At 41.2% G+C, this 19,563-nt stretch overlaps 1 pseudogene; it reads left to right on the top strand.

The window, feature by feature from the left end:
- The first annotated feature begins 9,129 nt into the window (after positions 1-9,129).
- LOC127484097 (zinc finger protein 135-like) lies at positions 9,130-16,171 on the top strand (annotated as a pseudogene).
- Positions 16,172-19,563: the final 3,392 nt, after the last annotated feature.

Genomic DNA, 19,563 nt, shown 5'->3' with positions numbered 1-19,563 from the left:
CAGTTTTATAATTGAAACATTGACCATTTTTACTGCTCAGCCTGCCTCTCACTCTCTGTGTCCCTATGCAGATAGTCCACATGAGAGTGCAAGAGATAGAGAGGCCTGCATATCTGGAGTAATGCAAATATGCCCTTTGCTTAAACCAGGAGATTGATCAACTGGAGTTCTTTGTGATTCAGTTTGCATTTTTCTGTAGAGTGAAATATAGTGATTTGGGTTAAGTATCTTGTCTGCTAGTAGATGATTCCAATTGGCTTTCTTATCCATCTACTTCGCATCACAGGTGATTCCCAAGACAAGTATTGGGCTCTATGGGGAAAAAAAGAAAAGCAGCCTCTTCAGAGTTGATGTACTTCTCCTGGAAAATTGGAGAAATGTTTTGTAAGAAGCAGTTCATGGAGGATGTACACTTGCCTAGAATTGAGACAGAAGTGATTCCCTGTACTTGCCCCTCCCTGGGCTAGGTCCTGAGGCTCATTGGTCAGGGAAAGAATGCTAATATTTATAGGCCAATTACGAATGATGCATGTTTGTCTTACACATGAGATGTCTACAGATCTGTTTCTCAAGGCCTTTAAGATAAAGTAAGGAAATTTCACAACAAAAGAGAAGGTTGGCTTTGTCTGTTGCCTTGGTCTAGGATCTGTGCATTTATTACCCCCTTAGTACTCTGACTCCTATTGTGAGCATCTCCTGATGGTTCTTTTTTGGCCACTCCTGTGTCCAGATTCCTTAATGGGTGACAATCTTTGGCCAGACTTCCAGTTTGATAACTCAGCCCAAATTGGAGTTGACTAGTTTGTGTATCCACTTCAGGATTAAGGTGGTCCAAAACTGCCAATGACCAATGACTGGGCTGCCTTTATGCTCACTCAAGAGATAAGATTCTGGGCACAGGTCCCAAGTGGCTTTGCTTGGTCCTCTTCCCTAGATCTCCCTGGTGACCAGGCTGATTCTCAGGTAAGCAGGGAACTTGTTGACTCACAAAAGTCTCCAGATTTCTGTTTTGCACTCATCTGCAAAATATTTGAAAGTTTCCTCTTGGATCTCAAAAGTCCTTAGTAGGGAGTTTTATTTTGTATTGAGCTGTGTCTTTATAAAGGCAGCTGTCACTGCAGACTGTGTGTCCTCAGAATTAACTGAACTAACCCAGGCCTGGATGGAGTTCCAGGATCCTGGCTTCAGGCTGAACATTGCCTGCTGTTGTGAGCATTTGGGGATGTACCAGACAATGGAAGAAATCTCTCTCCCTCTCCATCTCCCCCTGCCTTTCAAATAAAATGAAAAACAGATAAAAATTGGAAAAAAAATGTGTTTTGCCTTGTGTCCTAAGGAAAAAGTAATTACTGCTGTTATAGGTAGAGCTCATTTGTACACTTCACAAATACTCATAAATCTCAGGTTAAAGGCTTGTTGATCACTGCTGGCTGAGCTGCCTACTTATCTCCCATTCTGTAATGCATCCCCTTCCATCATCTGCAGTTCACTTTGGGTGCTCATAAAACACTAAACCACCTCCTGACTTTGCATCCCTGTGTTCTTTATACCTAGCTTGGCCATATCTCATTTTCTTTAGCAGCATGCTAATTTTTATGAGTACTTCACAGGCAAAGAGACAATAGAGTCATTGATTTTCTCTGGGCTTTTGCCCTAAGTGGTTTATTTTATGAAGTAGATTCTGGGTACTGTATAGAATTTTGCTGGATCAGAGGTTGGGGTGCAGAGGTTGATGTTAGAGAAATAGGGTTGTCACTTCACTGCCACTTCCACCCTGCAACCCATGCCTGCCTTTGGATTCTGTTTCTATAGAGTGTTGGAATGAGGCAGTAGTGATGCAATAAAGGAATGAACTTTCAATATTTTAAGCATTTTTATTTTTATTGATACAAAGAGAACAGATTGCAAAAGAATGTAATTCCATAAGAACATAACCATACTTCTCTATTTCCCCTCCTTTCTTCCTTTCTGTTTTTAAGGATTTAAGAAATTAGATTTTTCCTTTACCTAATTTTCACCCCTTCACCTCCAGCTTTTCTGTCCATTTGTTCCTACTTTACAATCTAGTACTTTAAGCTTTTCCTCCCTTCTTTCATACATGTTTTGCCTACTCCCACCCCATTGCCAAAAAAGGAAAAATGAATAAAAATCATGAGATATTGATTCAAAGACAGGAATCCTATCCAGAAATACAGGAAAAAAGTTACCTGCTTTTTCTTTTTATTAAAGATTTATTTATTGATTAACATTTCCGGAAGCAGCAGCTGGTCGTTCTTTGAGGTCTGTCCTTAGAATGTAAGGGAACAGATGCCAGCACCACAGGCAGAGGATTAACCTACTGTGCCATGACACCACCTCCAAATATATAAAGAATTTAGAACAGAAAATCTACCAACATCACGGAGTTTATCTCCCTTTCAAAACTTTTAATAACTTTTGAGATGGAAAATGCTAATTTGAGGTGCTGTAATTAAGTTCACACACAAAAAAAGATGTTTTAGGATGTTTTACTTCATTATTTAAGTTAGATACTATTAGGAAATTCTAAATTATTTTGTGGATAAATTGTAATTTCTTTTCACAAGTGCATTTGAGTAGAAACACAAGCTTTTATAATCAATTATTTATGTTTAAAACATATGCTCATGTATGTTTTGTATTAAAAAATAACAGTTTATATACATCTTGTTCAATACAAGCCTATACTTTTTTTTAAGTTTTATCTAAAAAGAATCTTTTTTTAAAATATTTATTTTATTTACTTGAAAGACAGAGTTACAGAGAGAGGTAGAAACAGAGAGAGAGGTCTTCCATCTGCTGGTTCACTCCCCAGATAGCCACAATGGCCGGAGCTGCACTGAACCAAAGCCAGGAGCCCAGAGCTTCTTCCAGGTCTCCCATGTGGGTGCACAGGTCTCCCATGTGGGTGCAGGGGCCCAAGAACTTGCGCCATCTTCTACTGCTTTCCCAGGCCATAGCAGAAAACTGGATCAAAGAGGAGCAGCCAAGACTAGAACCAGTGCCCATTTGGGATGCTGGCCCTTCATGCCAGGGCTTTAACCTGGTGTGCCACAGTATCAGTCCCAAGAATCTTTGTATTTTTTTTTAACAAAGCAAATTCAGAGGACATAGTAAGTTCATAATTTCCCACAAAATTCATAAACTTAACATTTTAAATATCTTAAGTCTTACAAGTCTTCTGAATCACAGTTGTGCACTCTTTGAACCTCCACAGCATCTGAGAAGAATCTTAACTTAAAAGCACCAAGTCTTCAGGCATCTCTACAGGTCTCTATTTTTCATTCTCTAAGACATACAGTCAGGCTGCTGATTCAGCAAATACCAATTCACCTTAAGCTTAATGGATAAGGAAAAGCATTTGGGAAACCAACACTATTAACATTATTAAGTCTGAAAGCATTTCTATCTCTTTACTGAATGACTTTTCCTTCTGTCCATTTAAACTTTAAAGAATAAAAATTGAGTTTTGAACATAATTTTTTTAGTTTAACACTTTAGGCATTTATTTGTTAAGTCTTAATGAAAACAAAAATGTAATCTCTAATCTATACTTCTGGAATCTTTTATTAGATTTAGAATTTTACAGCAAAGTAACGTGATCTGTTTGTCCAAACATTATGGCTTTTAAGAAATTCCCTTCATGTGCGTAAATTAATAAAGCTTATTTCCAATATATACTTCCTGTGTTTTCATTGCTAAAGCAGTGTTAAAAGGGTGTTTTCAGGATCTTGCCAACATCAGTCCTATGTACTCATAAATTATTGGAGACATTAAATGGACAATAAAAACTGGTTGTGGGGGCCGGCACTGTGGCTCGCTTGATTAATCTTCTGCCTGTGGTGCTGGCCTCCCACAAGGGCACCAGGTTCTAGTCCCGGTTGCTCCTCTTCCAGTCCAGCTCTCTGCTGTGGACTGAGAAGGCAGTGGAGGATGGCCCAAGTGCTTGGGCCCCTGCACCCACATGGGAGACCAGGAGGAAGCACCTGGCTCCTGGCTTCCGATTGGTGCAGCATTGGCCATAGCAGCCATTTGGGGGATGAATGAATGGAGGGAAGACCTTTCTCTCTGTCTCTCTCTCACTGTCTAACTCTGCCTGTCAAAAAAAAAAAAAAAAAAAAAAGTTAAAAAAAAGATTGCCTTGGAATTTCATACCAATTTTGACATCATTTTTTTCCTAACTCTGAGAAGAATGTTGTTGGTATTTTTATTGAGATCATATTGAATCTGTAAATTGGTTTTGGGGGCTGGCACTGTAGAACAGTAGGTTGAGCCTCTGCCTGTAGCATTGGCATCTCATATGGATGCCACTTTAGTCCCAGCTGCTCCTCTGATTCAGCTCTCTGCTCATGGCCTGGGAAGGCAGTGGAAGATGGCCCAAATGCTTGAGACCCTGTATCCACCTGGGAGATTAGGAGGAAGATCCTAGCTCCTAGGTGCAGATCAGCCCAGCTGCAGCCATTATAGCCATTTGCGGAATTAACCAGCAGATAGAAGACATCTCTTTCTGCCTCTCAAATAATTAAATTATTGTAAAAATAAAATTAAATTAAAAGCAATTTCTTTTGATGACATTAGTTCTTCCAATTTATGAACATGGAAAATTTTTTTGTGTGTGTTTTCTCCTATTTTTTTTTTTTTTTTTTTTTTTTTTGGACAGGCAGAGTGGACAGTGAGAGAGAGAGAGAGAGAGAAAGGTCTTCCTTTTGCCATTGATTCACCCTCCAATGGCCGCTGTGGCTGGCGCACTGCAGCTGGCACATTGCGCTGATCCGAAGGCAGGAGCCAGGTAATTTTCCTGGTTTCCCATGCGGGTGCAGGGCCCAAGCACTTGGGCCATCCTCCACTGCACTCCCAGGCCATAGCAGAGAGCTGGCCTGGAAGAGGGGCAACCAGGACAGAATCCGGTGCCCCGACCGGGACTAGAACCCGGTGTGCTGGCGCTGCAAGGCAGAGGATTAGCCTATTGAGCCACGGCGCTGGCCTCTGCTATTGCTTTAATATTTTGTAATTTTTCTTGTAGAACTCTTTCACATTCTTGACTAAATTTATTCCAAGGTAATAAAAATTTTATGGCTGTCATGAATGGCACTGATCTGATAAGTTCTTTTTCAGCTGTGACATTTTTGTATATAAAATTGTTATTGATTGTTATTGATTTTTGTGTGTTGATTTTATATCTTACAACTTTACTAAACTCTCTTATGAGTTTCAATAATCTCTTGGTGGAGTCTTTTGGTTTCCCAATATTTAGGATCATGTCATCTGCAAACAGGGCAGATGTTTTCCTTTGATTTCTTTTTCTTGCATTATTGCCATAGCTAAAACTTTTAGAAGTGTATTTTTATTTTATTTTATTTTATTTTTATTTATTTTTTGACAGGCAGAGTGGACAGTGAGAGAGAGAGACAGGGAGAAAGGTCTTCCTTTACCGTTGGTTCACCCCCTAATGGCCGCTGCAGCCGGTGTGCTGCGGCCAGTGCACTGCACTGATTCAAAGCCAGGAACCAGGTGCTTCTCCTGGTCTCCCATGTGGGTGCAGGGCCCAAGCACTTGGGCCATCCTCCACTGCCCTCCCAGGCCACAGCAGAGATCTGGAGTGGAAGAGGGGCAACTGGGACAGAATCTGATACCCCAACTGGGACTAGAACCCGGTGTGCCAGCGCCGCAGGTGGAGGATTACCCTATTGAGCCGTGGTGCAGGCCTAGAAGTGTATTGAACAGCAGTGGTGATGGTGAGCAACTTTGCTTTCAGATCTTAGTGGAAATGCTATATTTCTTTAAAATGTATTCATCAAACCAGAAATTAATGAGGAATTGGGATATTATGTGAGTATTTCATGTGGTTAAAGTTTTGATGTACCCCTTCTGTATCCTAAGAGGTTGATTTTCCAGCAAATTTCTTCCTAATGGGGGTGTGCACTGTTTTATGGGGAAGATAACTTCATCTGCCCATGATGTCAACAGGGAAAGATGATGGAAAGTCTCCTTTGTTTTCCTTCTCAGCATATGCCATTGCAACCACTCCCACCATCTTTACAGAATTTCTGGCCATGAGGCTGTCCTCCTGTTGCTCAAGAACTGCATGATTGGTTTCTATGTTTGTGAATGTTATTGTGGGGGTAAAAGGAACTTTGGAGAGCAAGAGAGGTTCCTGTCTCTTGGTGTCATAGGTGCAGTTGTAGATCGGAGGTGTTAGAATCTCTTATTCAGGTACACCCTATAGATCTTGGCTGGTTCAGGAAGGGATCCCAGTGGTAGATCCTCAGTTCCAAAGCCATAGAAGAGATGAATAATGTTGGATTTTCAAGGATTTTTTTTTTGTCAGAAGATGATGTGTCTGACAGAAGACCAGTGGGTCTCCAGGTATACAGAAAGGGGTTCTAAAATTTCTGTAGACAACTAGTCTCATACAAGATGGCTGTGGGATGGAGATGGGTGTTCAGGCCATTTGAGCTGAATTGTATATGAGCTGAATGTAGGTTGCACCTCTGTCACTGTTTACTCATCTTTAAGATGAGTGTAGCAGCAATACTAGTGAAATGTCCTTACTGTGAGATGTGTGCAGGCTGACTTACACTGTGTTGCAATTGTATTTATGGGGTTTCTGGTGTATCTTCTTCAAGTGAAGTTTCTGGTTTCCTGCACTGTAGATGCTGCCCAGTACTACTCATTTGAGGTTACCAAACTTATACAATACCTAGTTTCTGGGAACATTTTTGTTTGGGTACTGGAGGACATTCCCATTTCCTTTGGAAGTGAGTAGTTGTTATGGTATTTGAAGAAGGGAACCCCACAAATAGGAATCATTTCTAACAGAATACAACTTAATGCTCTCTGACACAGCAACTTAAAGCTCAGAGCAGAGACAAGAGTCATTGAAATGTAAAGATCCTAGTTGCATGCTTCAAGCAGTTATGGATCATACTGACCAGAGTGAACAGTAGCCTTAAGTGTACAGCCTGGGGTGGAGGAATAACCTCTCCTATCTGAGAGTCACTATCTGCATTGCTTCCTACCATGTGCCCATTACTTCATTCCACTATAAAGATCTCTAGAAATGGAAGTCTGTGAAATGTAGTCTGTCATATTTGGTACCTGCGCTATGCTGCTGCTCCCTGTATTATAATAGTCCTTCCTGGTAGCTCAAGGAGGTTTTGCCAGGATTTCTTAAAAAAGATGAAACAAATTGTATTTCAGGAGAAAAGTGGTTTGAGTAGTGTCACATGATTTGTAAATACCCGGCACCCTAACTTCTGTCTAATGTTCTCTATCTTGCCACACTTAATTAAAAAAACACATTTATTTTTCAGATCCATTTCAGAAATTGTCACCAGTTCAAATAGTACTGCTTGAGAAATCTCCCCTGAGCATGTCTTCCCTTTTGCTCCTAATGCTATGAATGGAGTGTGTGACTTCAAAAAGTATATCATGTGACTGGTGCTGTGGTGCAATGGGGTTAATGCCATGATCTGAAGCACTGGCATCCCATATGGGTGCCAGTTTGAGACTCACCTGCTCCACTTCTGATCCAGCTCTCCACTATGGCCTGGGAAAGCAATAGAAGATGGCTCAAGTCCTTGGGCCCCTGCACCCATGTGGGAGACCCAGAAAAATCTCCTGGCTTCAGATCAGCACAGCTCCAGCCATTGCAACAAATTGGGGAGTGAACCATTGGATAGAAGACTTCTCTCTCTCTCTCTCTCTCTCTCTCTCTGCCTCTCCTCTCTCTGTGAAACTTTGACTTTCAAATAAGTAAATAAATCTTTCAAAAAAAAGCATATCAAAAATTTTCTCCCTTTCAGTGATTTCTTTTTGAACAATATACAGTATACATACAGCTACAGGAAATTACTGTGAACTTTTACCCCATTTTCTGAAATAGTAACATTATACTAAATCAGATTCATGTGATAACAAGTTCCTTAAAATATAAACCAAAAGAACACAATGACCATATATAAGCAGAAATGTGAAGAATAACTTATGATCTCCAGATAATTTATTTGTATGAATCCCAGGACTTGTTTTTTCAGTGTCAGCAGCTTTCCTAAGGTCTAACTGATAGGCAAAGATTGTGTTTATAAGGGCTTTTTACTAAGATTTTTAAAAATTTATTAGAAAATGTTATATATAGAGGAGAGACAGATCTTCCATCTGCTTTTCTTAGGCCGTTAGCAGGAAGCTAAATCAAAAGCAGAACAGCCAGAACATGAACCATTACTCATATGGGGTGCTTGCATTGCAGGTGGCAGGTTTACTTGCTATGTGGCAATGCCGACCCTGTTTTATGGGAACTTCTAAATGAAATTTTGAAGTTGTATGCATTGTAGTTTGCATGTAATTCAACTTTCTGCCATACTTACTGGTATGTATCAGCATTTGATGTAGGACAAATCAGAAAACACAGTGGCTTAACAAATAGCCATTTGATTTGCAGTTCTAACTCCGTTCTATGGGCTGCACTCAGCTGGGCAGTTCCTATGATCAGTCCAGGAGCAGAAATGAGAGTTTAGTCATTTGGGGAACTGATTGAGGCTTCACTTAAGTGTCTGGGGTTTGTGGTGAATCTTGGCTACATACTATCTCTTCAACAGGCAGGCCCCAAGATTTTTCAGAATATAACTGTCATAAAAAGAAAATCTGAGAGGGTGAATACTTTACAAATTGTCTATTTCTGGGGCTGGTGCTGTGGCATAGCAGTTAAAACCACCACCTGTTATGTCGGCATCCCATATGGTGCCGGTTCAAGTCCTGGCTGCTCCACTTCTGATCTAGCTCTCTCCTATGGCCTGGAAAAGCAGTTGAAGATGGCCCAAGTCCTTGGGTCCTTGTACCCATGTGGGAGACCCAGAAAATGCAAAGTCAAGGGCCAAGAGCTTCTTCTGTGTTGCCCATGCAGGTGCAGGGGCCCAAGGACTTGGACCATCTTCCACTGCTTTCCCAGGCCATAGCAGAGAGTTAGATTGTACATTGAGCAGCTGGGACTCAAACCAGCTTCCATATGGAATGCTAGCACTGCAGGTGGCAGCTTTACCCATTATTCCACCGTGCTGGCCCCCAGAGTTTTCTTTGAACTCCTTCCATTCACCTTCTCTTCCAGGTATGATTCTGGGTCCTCCACATGTTTCTAAGAGGAGAGAAAATTAATATATCACCTGTAAGTACTTTTTTAATTAGTCCCCAGCTTGTTGTCCATTCTAATTTTAGGAGATTAACATTTTTTTTAGATTTATTCATTTATTTGAAAGTCAGAGTTATAATGAGGCAGATGGGGAGAGAGAGAGAGAGTCTTCCAATGGCTGATTCACTCCCCAGTTTGCCACAATAGCTGGAGCTGTGCTGATCCAAAGCCAGAAGTGAGGAGCTTCCACATGGGTGCAGGGTCTCAAGGACTTATGTCATCTTCTACTGCTCTCCCAGGCCATAGCAGAGAGCTGGATTGGAAGCAGAGCAGCTGGGACTTGAATCAACACCAGTATGGGATGCCAGCACTGCAGGCGGTGGCTTTACCCACTACACACCACAATGCCAGCCCCAATATACTAGTTAATTAAAATGGAAAAATAAACATACAATTTGTTCTCAAGGAATATACAGAAATAAATGATGAATTTGGCATGATTATGAAACATTAGTATTATTGTGGGGAGCAACTCGGACTAGACTAAGTTACTGGAATTAAGACTTATTCTATGCATCTGCTCTCCCACAATATTGTGCTGGGAGAGGAGTAAACAGCTTCTACACAGCTGCCTCCAGTTCAACCAATAAACTGTAGGACCTGCTCCTGATTGGAGGAGAGCAGCGTACTCGGCGTGTGGGTAGCAGAGTTGGGATTGGTGGAAGAGGACTATAAAGGAGGAGAGAGACAACATGCACCAGGAACATCTATCTGAAGGAACACCTGAGCAGCCCCCGAGAGAGCCGGCCGGCGGTGTGCCGCTCCCCCGCAGAAGTGGGGAAAGTGGCAGGGGGAACCGCCCTTCCACGGAGGTGGAAGGGTCGGTAGCCAACCCGGGAAGAACCAGCAGCAAACCCGGGGAGGGCCGAGCAGACAAAAGAACAGCGCAGGGTCCTGTGTCGTTCCTCCATGAAGAGGGGGAGCGACATATTATCTATAATAATGCAATTTGGTCTCTTGTCTTTCTGTTGCCTTAGCAAAACATATATTTGTTACATATATTGAGTTGAAACTAAGAGCACAATATGCTACATTTTTGGGGTCATGATGTATGAAACAGTCTACACATAGATGATGTACTGAGCAGTGTTTTAGTGCTACCTATGAAGTGAACACTTAGCATTCAGCAAGAGGAAGAGTTACCTAGTGCTAAAACACAAATCAGTTAAGTTTGTTTTTGAATTGTTAGAGTAATGGAGTCCTTAATACTTTGGAGAAGCTTAATTGGATTCAGGAATAGGATAAGAAATGTGTGGAGAAAAGAATCTACTGGAGGCTCATTTATTTTTTAAGATTTATTTATTTATTTAAAAGGCAGACTTACAGTGATTGGGAGAGACAGGGAGACAGAAAGATATCTTCCATCTACTGTTTCATTCCCCAAATGCCCACAATGGCTGGGACTGGGCCAGGCCAAAGCCAGGAGCCTGGAACTCCATCTAGGTCTCCCACATTGGTGAAGGGTCCAAATACTCAGGCCATCTTTCACTGCTCTTTCAGTCACATTAACAGGGAGCTGGATTGGAATGGAGCAGCCAGGACTCAAATCCTCTGTTTACATGGGATGCCAGCAGTGATGGTGGAAGCTGAGCCTGCTGCAACACAATTCTGGTGACTATTGCAGGTTCTTAAACAAATCTCTAAGCAATTTTCTCAGTGAGTCACAAGTACAGATTATACTGCAGACATTCCCAGGTTCTCTTTTTGGGCAAGTAATCCATTGCTTTCACTTAATTATGTATAATGTTACTTCAAATGTTTATCAGTAGAATAATCATAGACAAGAGCAAAAGCTAATTTCTATTTGTCTTACCTGTATCTTCTCTCTTACTTAAAATATTTATTAGCTTGATAGCAAAAGAAGTTGATGGACTGAGAGATAGAGAGCTTCCATACACATTAATTCACTCCCTAAATAACTGTAGTAAGCAGAGGTGGGGCAGGACTGAAGTCAGGATTGAGGAGTGGAATCTAGGCCTCCATCATTGGTGACATCACCACTGCTTCCCCAGGTCAGCATTATCTGGGAGCTAAAAACTACAGCTGGCATTGAAAATTCAACATAGGCACTCTGAGGTGGCATCATAAGCACTAAGCTAAATGCCTGCCCTGTTTTTTAATATAATTTTTCTTTGACTTTTAGAAGTGATGTGCATGGTGTTTTCCTGGAAATTCTTTTCTGTTCATTCCCATCATAGTTTCACTGATGGTTTTTTGCCTTTTTTCCTCAATGCTTCTACGTACTTCTTCTTAACATTGCCCATTCAAGAGTCAATATTGCCCCTCTTTTAGCCTGCTGTGCAATTCCCCTGGACAGATGTGCCCTTTATGATTTGAACCTCTTGTTTTCCTCAAATTTGGGCATTTTTCACAGCCTGTAGATCATAGATTTGACTCAGTTGAATTCTTTGTGTGGCTTTCTAAACACTCAACAAATCTAACGTGAAACCACATCCTTCCTTTTTTCCTTCATATTAGTACACAACTGACAGTGTTTATTTTGTGACAGAGTTAATATGTTGACTGGAAGTGTAATGTTACAGGTGATGATAGCATTTGAAGACCTGGCTGTGTACTTTACATGGGAGGAATGGCAGAAAATGAACAATGCTCAGAAAATCCTGTACAGAGATGTGATGCTGGAGACCTACAGCAGCCTGTTCTTCTTGGGTGAGTGACACCAATCACATGCCCAGGGACAATGTACAGAAACATATTTCTTTTTTTTTTTTTAAGATTAATGTGTTTTCTGTTTTTTTAAGATTTATTTATTTGAAAGTCAGAGAAAGAGAAGAAGCAGAGACAGACAGAGAGAGACAGAGAGAGAGCAAGCAAAAGAGGTCTTCCATCCACTGCTTCACTCCCCAATTGGCTGCAACAGCTGGAGCTGTGCCAATCCAAAGCCAGGAGCCAAGAGCTTCTTTTGGGTCTCCCACATTTTCCCAGGCCATAGCAGAGAACTAGATTGGAAGTGGAGCAGCTGGGACTCAAACAGGCACCATATGTGATGCCAGCACTGCAGGCGGTGGCTTTACCCCCTATACCACAGCACCGGCCCCCAGAAACTTATTTCTAACACATTGCTCAGATTGAGTTCCCACTCATGATTTTGCCCAGGCACAGAACTTGCTATTTTAAGCATCTCAGGACTGAATCAATAAATGTGAATTCTCTTTCTTAGTCTCTTTCTCTCTTTTTTTTTCTCGGTGCCTCTCAAATTAGTAAGAAAATGATACTTTGTTGGTTACATTTGAGGATTGAACCAGTGGTTGGCAAACCTCTGTTTCATTCTCTCTTTGTCTCTCATTCTGTCTCTCTGACTCTCAAGTAACTAAATACATACATGCTAATGATGGTCATGAGTAAGCCTCTGTGCATGACATCAGAAATCATGAAGCTGAGAATGGCACTGTACTGAGACATCAGAAATTATGAAACTAGGAATGACACTGTGGTTCAGTGTGTTAAAGCTCAAGCCTACAACACTAGCATCCTATATGGGTGCTAGTTCAAGTCCCAGCTGGTCCTCTTCTAATCCAGCTCTCTGCGAATGCACCTGAGACAGGAGCAGAGGATGGCCTAAGTCATTGGCCCCCTGCACCCATGTGGGAGACATGAAAAAAACTCCTGGCTCCTGGCTTCATCTTGGCCCAACCTTGGTTGTTGTGTCCATCTGGGGAGTGAACCAGCAAATAGAAGACTTCTTTCTTTTTCTACCTCTCTCTATAACTCTAGCTTTCAAATAAATAAGATAAATCTTTTTAAAAAATCATAAAACTAAGCATGAACTTGTATAAAAACATGAAAATAAGTGATCCTCAACTCACCAAGAAAGTAATGAGATCCTGAGGCCCAAGATCAAGTAGCCTCATGGGTTTATGTTGAGTGGCTCAGATTTCTTTAAGGGTGGAATTTAAAGTATGACTTCTCTCTCTTATTTTTTAGTATCATTGAAAAACCAGCAAACAAAAAGATAAGAAAGGCATAGAAAATTAAGCTTTCTGTGAAAATAAGAAACAACTTCTAGTCCCAGTTGGGGTGCCGGATTCTGTCCTGGTTGCTCCTCTTCCAGTCCAGCTCTCTGCTGTGGACTGAGAAGGCAGTGGAGGATGGCCCAAGTGCTTGGACCCCTGCACCCACATGGGAGACCAGGAGGAAGCACCTGGCTCCTGGCTTCCACTGGCCATAGTGGTCATTTGGGGGGTGAGCCAACAGAAGGAAGACCTTTCTCTCTGTCTCTCTCTCTCTCTCACTGTCTAACTCTGCCTATCAAAAAAAAAAAAAAAAAAAAAAAGAAAAGAAGGGGCAACTGAACAAAAGCCTCCAGAAATTCAAATTATAACACAGGAATGTTTATAGAAAGAATTGAGAGGAGATAACTAGCATTGATGATTTCAAAATGAGCTAGAAAATACTTTTCAAAGAAGATGAGCACATCCTAGTTTGTAGAAACAAAATCTTCAAACTGATTGGGAATGTATAACTAAGGTGGTATATTGGGACTTTTCTGTACCTGTTGTACTTCTGAGAACCTCAAGGTGTCAGGATTTAGCAATTTGGGGAAGCTGTTATAGAGTAGAGACAAAGTAGTTTTTCATTTGAAAAATCCCACAAATGATGTTTACCTAGGAAGACTGAACATGATAAAATCATAGATTCAAATCCTATTCCTTAAATGTTGTCCTGCTTAAAGTACAGACACATTTCACTCTTCTCCACCTGCAAGTAAATGATCCAGTGAAACTTTCTCATGTTTATGGTTGAAATATCAGAGAAGGACAAAACACACAATTTTTGTAAAAATAAACTGGAGAAAAAGGACAGGGAAAAATCTGGTTGCTAGATAGTGGGTAAATATTTTTATTAAATATTTGTCCATTCTTTAAAATCTTTTATAGTTATTTCATCTTTGTGAAAGGCAGAGTGATAGTGAGAGGAGAAAGAGAAAGAGGTCCTCTGTTGGCTCACTCCTCAGATGCCTACAACACTTAGGTCTAACTAGTCTGAAGCTGAAACTCTAGAATTCCATCTAGTCTTCCCTGGTGCTTCACAGGTTCCCTGGTGTACCAGGCACACGAACCATCATTTGCTGCCTTCCAATTTACATAGGCAGAGAACTGTACTGAAAACAGAGTAGCCAGGGCTCAAACTGACACTGTTTTGAGATTCAGGTATCCCACACATCTTAGCACAGAAGTCATTCTGCCATGTTGAAGTTGATTTCTTCTGAGAGGATTCATTCTGAGAGGAGGAGCGTGGTGGGGGCAAGAGTCATGGAGTCACCACAGACACCGGGAGTTGAGTGAAAGCAGGCCAGAAGCAAGCAGCCCTCAGACTCATTTATTTCAGTTGCTACAGCTGCTTATATAGCCAAGGAAGCCAATCTGGTCAAGGGGCGGTCTATTCCCTAACCAATCACAGCCTATTGCCAGGCAGTTTCCAAAGCCATCCAATCACAGCCTGTTGCCAGTCAGGCTCTGTTGCCAGGTAGTTTCTGAAACCATCCAATCACAACCTGTTGTCAGTAAGTTTCTGTTGTCAGTGGCCATCTTGCATGACCTTCTCACCTTCTCATTCCACCACACTGCCATACTTGAAAAATTCTGATAGTAAACAGGATCATGTTTGAACATTGGGAAACCTTATGGTACAATTTAATATATTACTGTATTAAGGAGAAAAACTGTATAACAGTCATAAATATCTCATACTGATTTTGTCAAAATCTTATACCACTTGGATAATAAGTAACTTCATTCCCTTTTTATGAATATGCCAGGAGAAACAGTTACATGTGATTCAGTGACATGATTGCTTTTTCTCATTTCAGTTGCATGAAAAGATATGACCTGATTAGAATCAACCAGGAAAGTTGGGACAAAAATCTGAATCAGGATGTTATGAAAAATAACAAGACATCAGCCCCCGAGAGAGTTGATAACACTAAGGTACCTGGAAATTCTCTCCAGTTCTGTGAGCCTCTTGGCCAGCATGACAAGACTCACATCATGAAGCAGCCATTTGGACCCATGGGACAAGGAGAAGTCTTCACAAGGAAGATGTTCTGTAAATCTGAGAGAGTTCATATGGCAGAAAACTGTAATAAGGCAGCTGTCACTTTTGGAAAAGCAACTCAAATAGAAAAAGCTATCCATGAAAATTCTAGCCTCAATATGCATCAACAAACCCACACAAGAGAGAAATTTTATGAATACATTAGGTATGTTGAACCTGTCATTCACCAATCACATCTTACAATAAATCAGAGACCATATATAAGGGGAAAACTCTACACATGTAAACTTTGTGGAAAATCACTAAGCTCTAATTCACCTTATGAATGTAATGACTGTGGAAAACCCTTTGGACAAAAGCCAAACCTCGTAATGCATGAGAGAATTCACACAGGGGAGAAACCTCATGAATGTAATGACAGTGGAAAAGCCTTTAGACAAAAGTCAACCCTCATCATGCATCAGAGAATTCACACAGGCGAGAAATCTCATAAATGTAATGACTGTGGAAAAGCCTTTGGATGAAAGTCAAACCTTGTAATGCATCAGAGAATTCACACAGGGGAGAAACCTCATAAATGTAATGATTGTTGAAAAGCCCTTGGCCATGAGTCAGCCCTCCTCATACATCAGTGAGTTCACACAGGGGAGAAACCTATGTGAGAAACATAAATGTAATGACTGTGGAATAGCCTTTGGACAAAAGTCACACCTCCTATCACACCAGAGAATTCACACAGGGCAGAAACCTCATGAATGTAATGACTTTGGAAAAGCATTTGGACATAAGTCAACCCTCATTGTGCATCACAGAATTCACCCAGGGGAGAAACCTTATGAATGTAATGACTGTGGAAAAGTTTTTGGCCATAAGTTCCAACTCAGAATGCACCAGAGAATACACACAGGGAAATAAGCTTATGAATGTAATGACTGTGGAAAAGTCTTGGTATAAATTGTACCTCATGTCAAAACAGAATTCACACATGGGGGCTGGCGCCTTGGCCCACTTGGGTAATCCTCTGCCTGCAGCACCAGAATCCCATATGGGCCCTGGGTTCTAGTCCCGGATGCTCTTCTTCCAGTCCAGCTCTCTGCTGTGGCCCGGGAGTGCAGTGGAGGATGGCCCCAGTGCTTGGGCCCTGCACCCTCATGGGAGACCAGGAGGAAGCACCTGGCTCCTGGCTTTGGATCGGCTAGCTCCAGCCATAGCGGCTTTTGGGGGGTGAACCAATGGAAGGAAGACCTTTCTCTCTGTCTCTCCCTCTCACTGCCTGTAACTCTACCTGTCAAATAAATAAATAAATAAATAATAAAAGAATTCATACATGGCACAGCTCCAGCCATTGCGGCCAATTGAGGACTGTACCATCAGATGGAAGACCTCTCTCTCTGCCTCTCCTCTCTCTCTAACTCTGACTTTCAAATAAATAAGTAAATTTAAAAAAAAAAAAAGAAGAAGAAACTACTTCTTCCTGAGTCACAATATGTCCCTGAACCCTGTATTATGCTAGATTGGAACTGAGTAGATCTAGTGGTAACAGAATGGCTTTACTCAGACAGGAAGAGAATGATTATCTTCTTTTGAAGATTCTACTCCTGGTGATGTTTGGGTTTTCAGAAGAAAGTTAGTCTCTTGGACACTGGACTGCAAATTATTTCTGATAAGAGGATCACAAAGTGACTAAGGGGTTTGATATTGTGAGTTTAATCTGGGTCCAAATGAAAGGCGATAATTTCAAATATCATTATCTTGCTCTTTATCAAGAACCCCTATAATTTTCACATGAAAAACAGCAAGGCTGAGAATTCAACTTTCATAATTTCACAATTATGTGAAATTTTGTGTTTTTTCTTTTTTTTAAGTAATTTCAACCCTGTGACTACAAGAAATGGGAGACTTTTCCAGGATTTTCATGAAAATATTATGTTCTTCAGACTGTGACTTGAGTGGAGTTAAAGGAGTGAACTTATCAGTGTTTTTTGGTAAGTGTTCAAGAGGCCAATAAATCCACCCCATACAACAGTCCTTATGAAAGATCATTACTGCCACAATGATCAAATATCATAAATATTTGGTTCCTGATGCATGTGTTTTACTTGGCACTATCTACATCACTATCAACCAGAACCTGGTTCATTGTGATGTTGCTGCAGGTCATGGATTTCTAGTACCCAATCCACCATCATGGACTCCACACTATAGTTAAGTCTAAAGGATTAGTAAAAGAATAGAATAGATCTTTGCAGCACAGATTTAAGGTATGATTAAAAGTCAGGGCCAACAGCACTGTGGCGCAGTGGGTTAACACCCTGGCCTGAAGCACAGGCATCCCATATGGGTGCCAGTTTGAGACCTGACTGCTCCACTTCCTGTCCAGCTCTGCTATGGCCCAGGAAAGCAGCAAAAGATGGCCCAGGTCCTTGGGCCCCTGCACCCATGTGGGAGACCCAGAAGAAGTTCCTGGCTTCAGATTGGCACAGCTCCAGCCATTACAGCCATCTTGGGGGGTGTACCATTGGATGGAAAACCTCTCTCTCTTTCTCTCTCTCTGCCTCTCCTCTCTCTGTGTAACTCTGACTTTCAAATAAATCTTTAAAAAAAGGGCCAAACTAATTTCTATACTCCATCTTTACAGGACTGTTTCCTGGAATGAATTCTGTTATGATCAATATCTAATAAAGAGACATAACAAATATAATTTCAATACAGAAAATTTAATATAAAAATTATCTGTAATGGGACTACAGTTATAAAAAATTGGCTGCTAAGAAATACAGGTCATGTACATGTCACTGGTATGATATCTAGAAAGAAAAATTATCCCTAATGGCTGGGATAGAGTATGCCAGAGTCAAAGCTAAGGTTCATATCTGTTGGATAGGGTAGAGCTGTGACTCATTGAATGTCAGAATAATTGTTATGATGAAGGCCTAGGACTAACACATGGCAAGTAAGGCATGAAGGGTATAGAACATGAAGAGACACTCATTCTCATGTGTCAACTCTACCATTACTGTGTGAATGAATGCCTTAGGTTTTACATCTAAGTCTGGCATTATCTTTATATTCTCTTTGTTAAAATATTTGTTTTATTTATTTGAAAGATGGTTTACAGAGAGAGGTAGATAACAGAGAAAGAGAGGTCTTCAATCAACTGGTTCACTCCTCAAATAACTGCAATAACCAGAGCTGGGCCCATCTGAAACCAAGAACCAAGAGCTGCTTCCTGGTCTCCTACATGGATGCTGGGGTCCAAGGACTTATGCAATCTTCTGCTGCTTTCTTGGTCCATAAGCAAAGAGCAGGGGTTGAAGTGGAGCACCTGGGACTTGAACCAGCACTCATAAGGGATATCAGAACTGCAGACTTGGGCTTTAACCCATTGAGCCACAGTGTGGGCTCCTTTATATTCTCCTTTATATTCACTGCCATCCATGTGGGAGAACCAGAAATAGTTCCAGGCCCCTGACTTCAGCCTGACTCAGTACAGGATTTTGTGGTCATTTGGAGGGTGAACCAGGAAATTGAAACACAGAGTACTGGGGCTGGCACCTTGGCTCACTTGGTTAATCCTCCACCTGCAGTGCTGAGATCCCATATGGCCACCGGGTTCTAGTCCCGGTTGCTCCTCTTCCAGAACAGCTCTCTGCTGTGGCCCAGGAGGGCAGTGCAGGATGGCCCAAGTGCTTGGGCCCCTGCACCCACATGGGAGACCAGGAGGAAACACCTGCCTCCTGGCTTTGGATCGGCGCAGTGCCAAACGTAGCAGCCATTTGGGGGTGAACCAATGGAAGGAAGACCTTTCTGTCTCTCTCTCACTGTCTAACTCTATCTGTCAAATAAAAATAAAAAGGAAACAGTACTTTATACTTTGTGTTTCTGTGTGGGTGCAAACTGTTGAAATCTTTACTTAGTATATACTAAATTGAAATATGATAATTGAAAATGAATCTTGATGTGAATGGGATGGGAGAGGGAGCAGGAGTTGGGATGGTTGCAAGTGGGAGGAAGGTTATTGGGGGGGAAAAACCACTATAATCCAAAAGTTATACATTGGAAATTTATATTTATTAAATAAAAGTTAAATTGAAACACACTCTTTCTCTTTCACTCTGCTTTTCAAATGAATAAAATAAATTTTTAAAAAAGATAATACTGTAATGACTACATCCTTTTCAAATTTTGTTTTGTCTTTGAATTATTATCACCTAGGTATATCATTAGTAAACTGGTTTATGCCAAACCAGATGTAATGTAATTTATTGGTAGGCACTATCATTGTGATCTCATAAGTAACTCAATTCTTTCAATTGCTATAGCAACTTTATTGTACATAGCTCCCT

This window comes from Oryctolagus cuniculus, chromosome 15 (assembly GCF_964237555.1).
Source record: "Oryctolagus cuniculus chromosome 15, mOryCun1.1, whole genome shotgun sequence".
Classification (NCBI taxonomy): domain Eukaryota; kingdom Metazoa; phylum Chordata; class Mammalia; order Lagomorpha; family Leporidae; genus Oryctolagus; species Oryctolagus cuniculus.
This window is presented reverse-complemented; position numbering and strand designations above follow the sequence as displayed.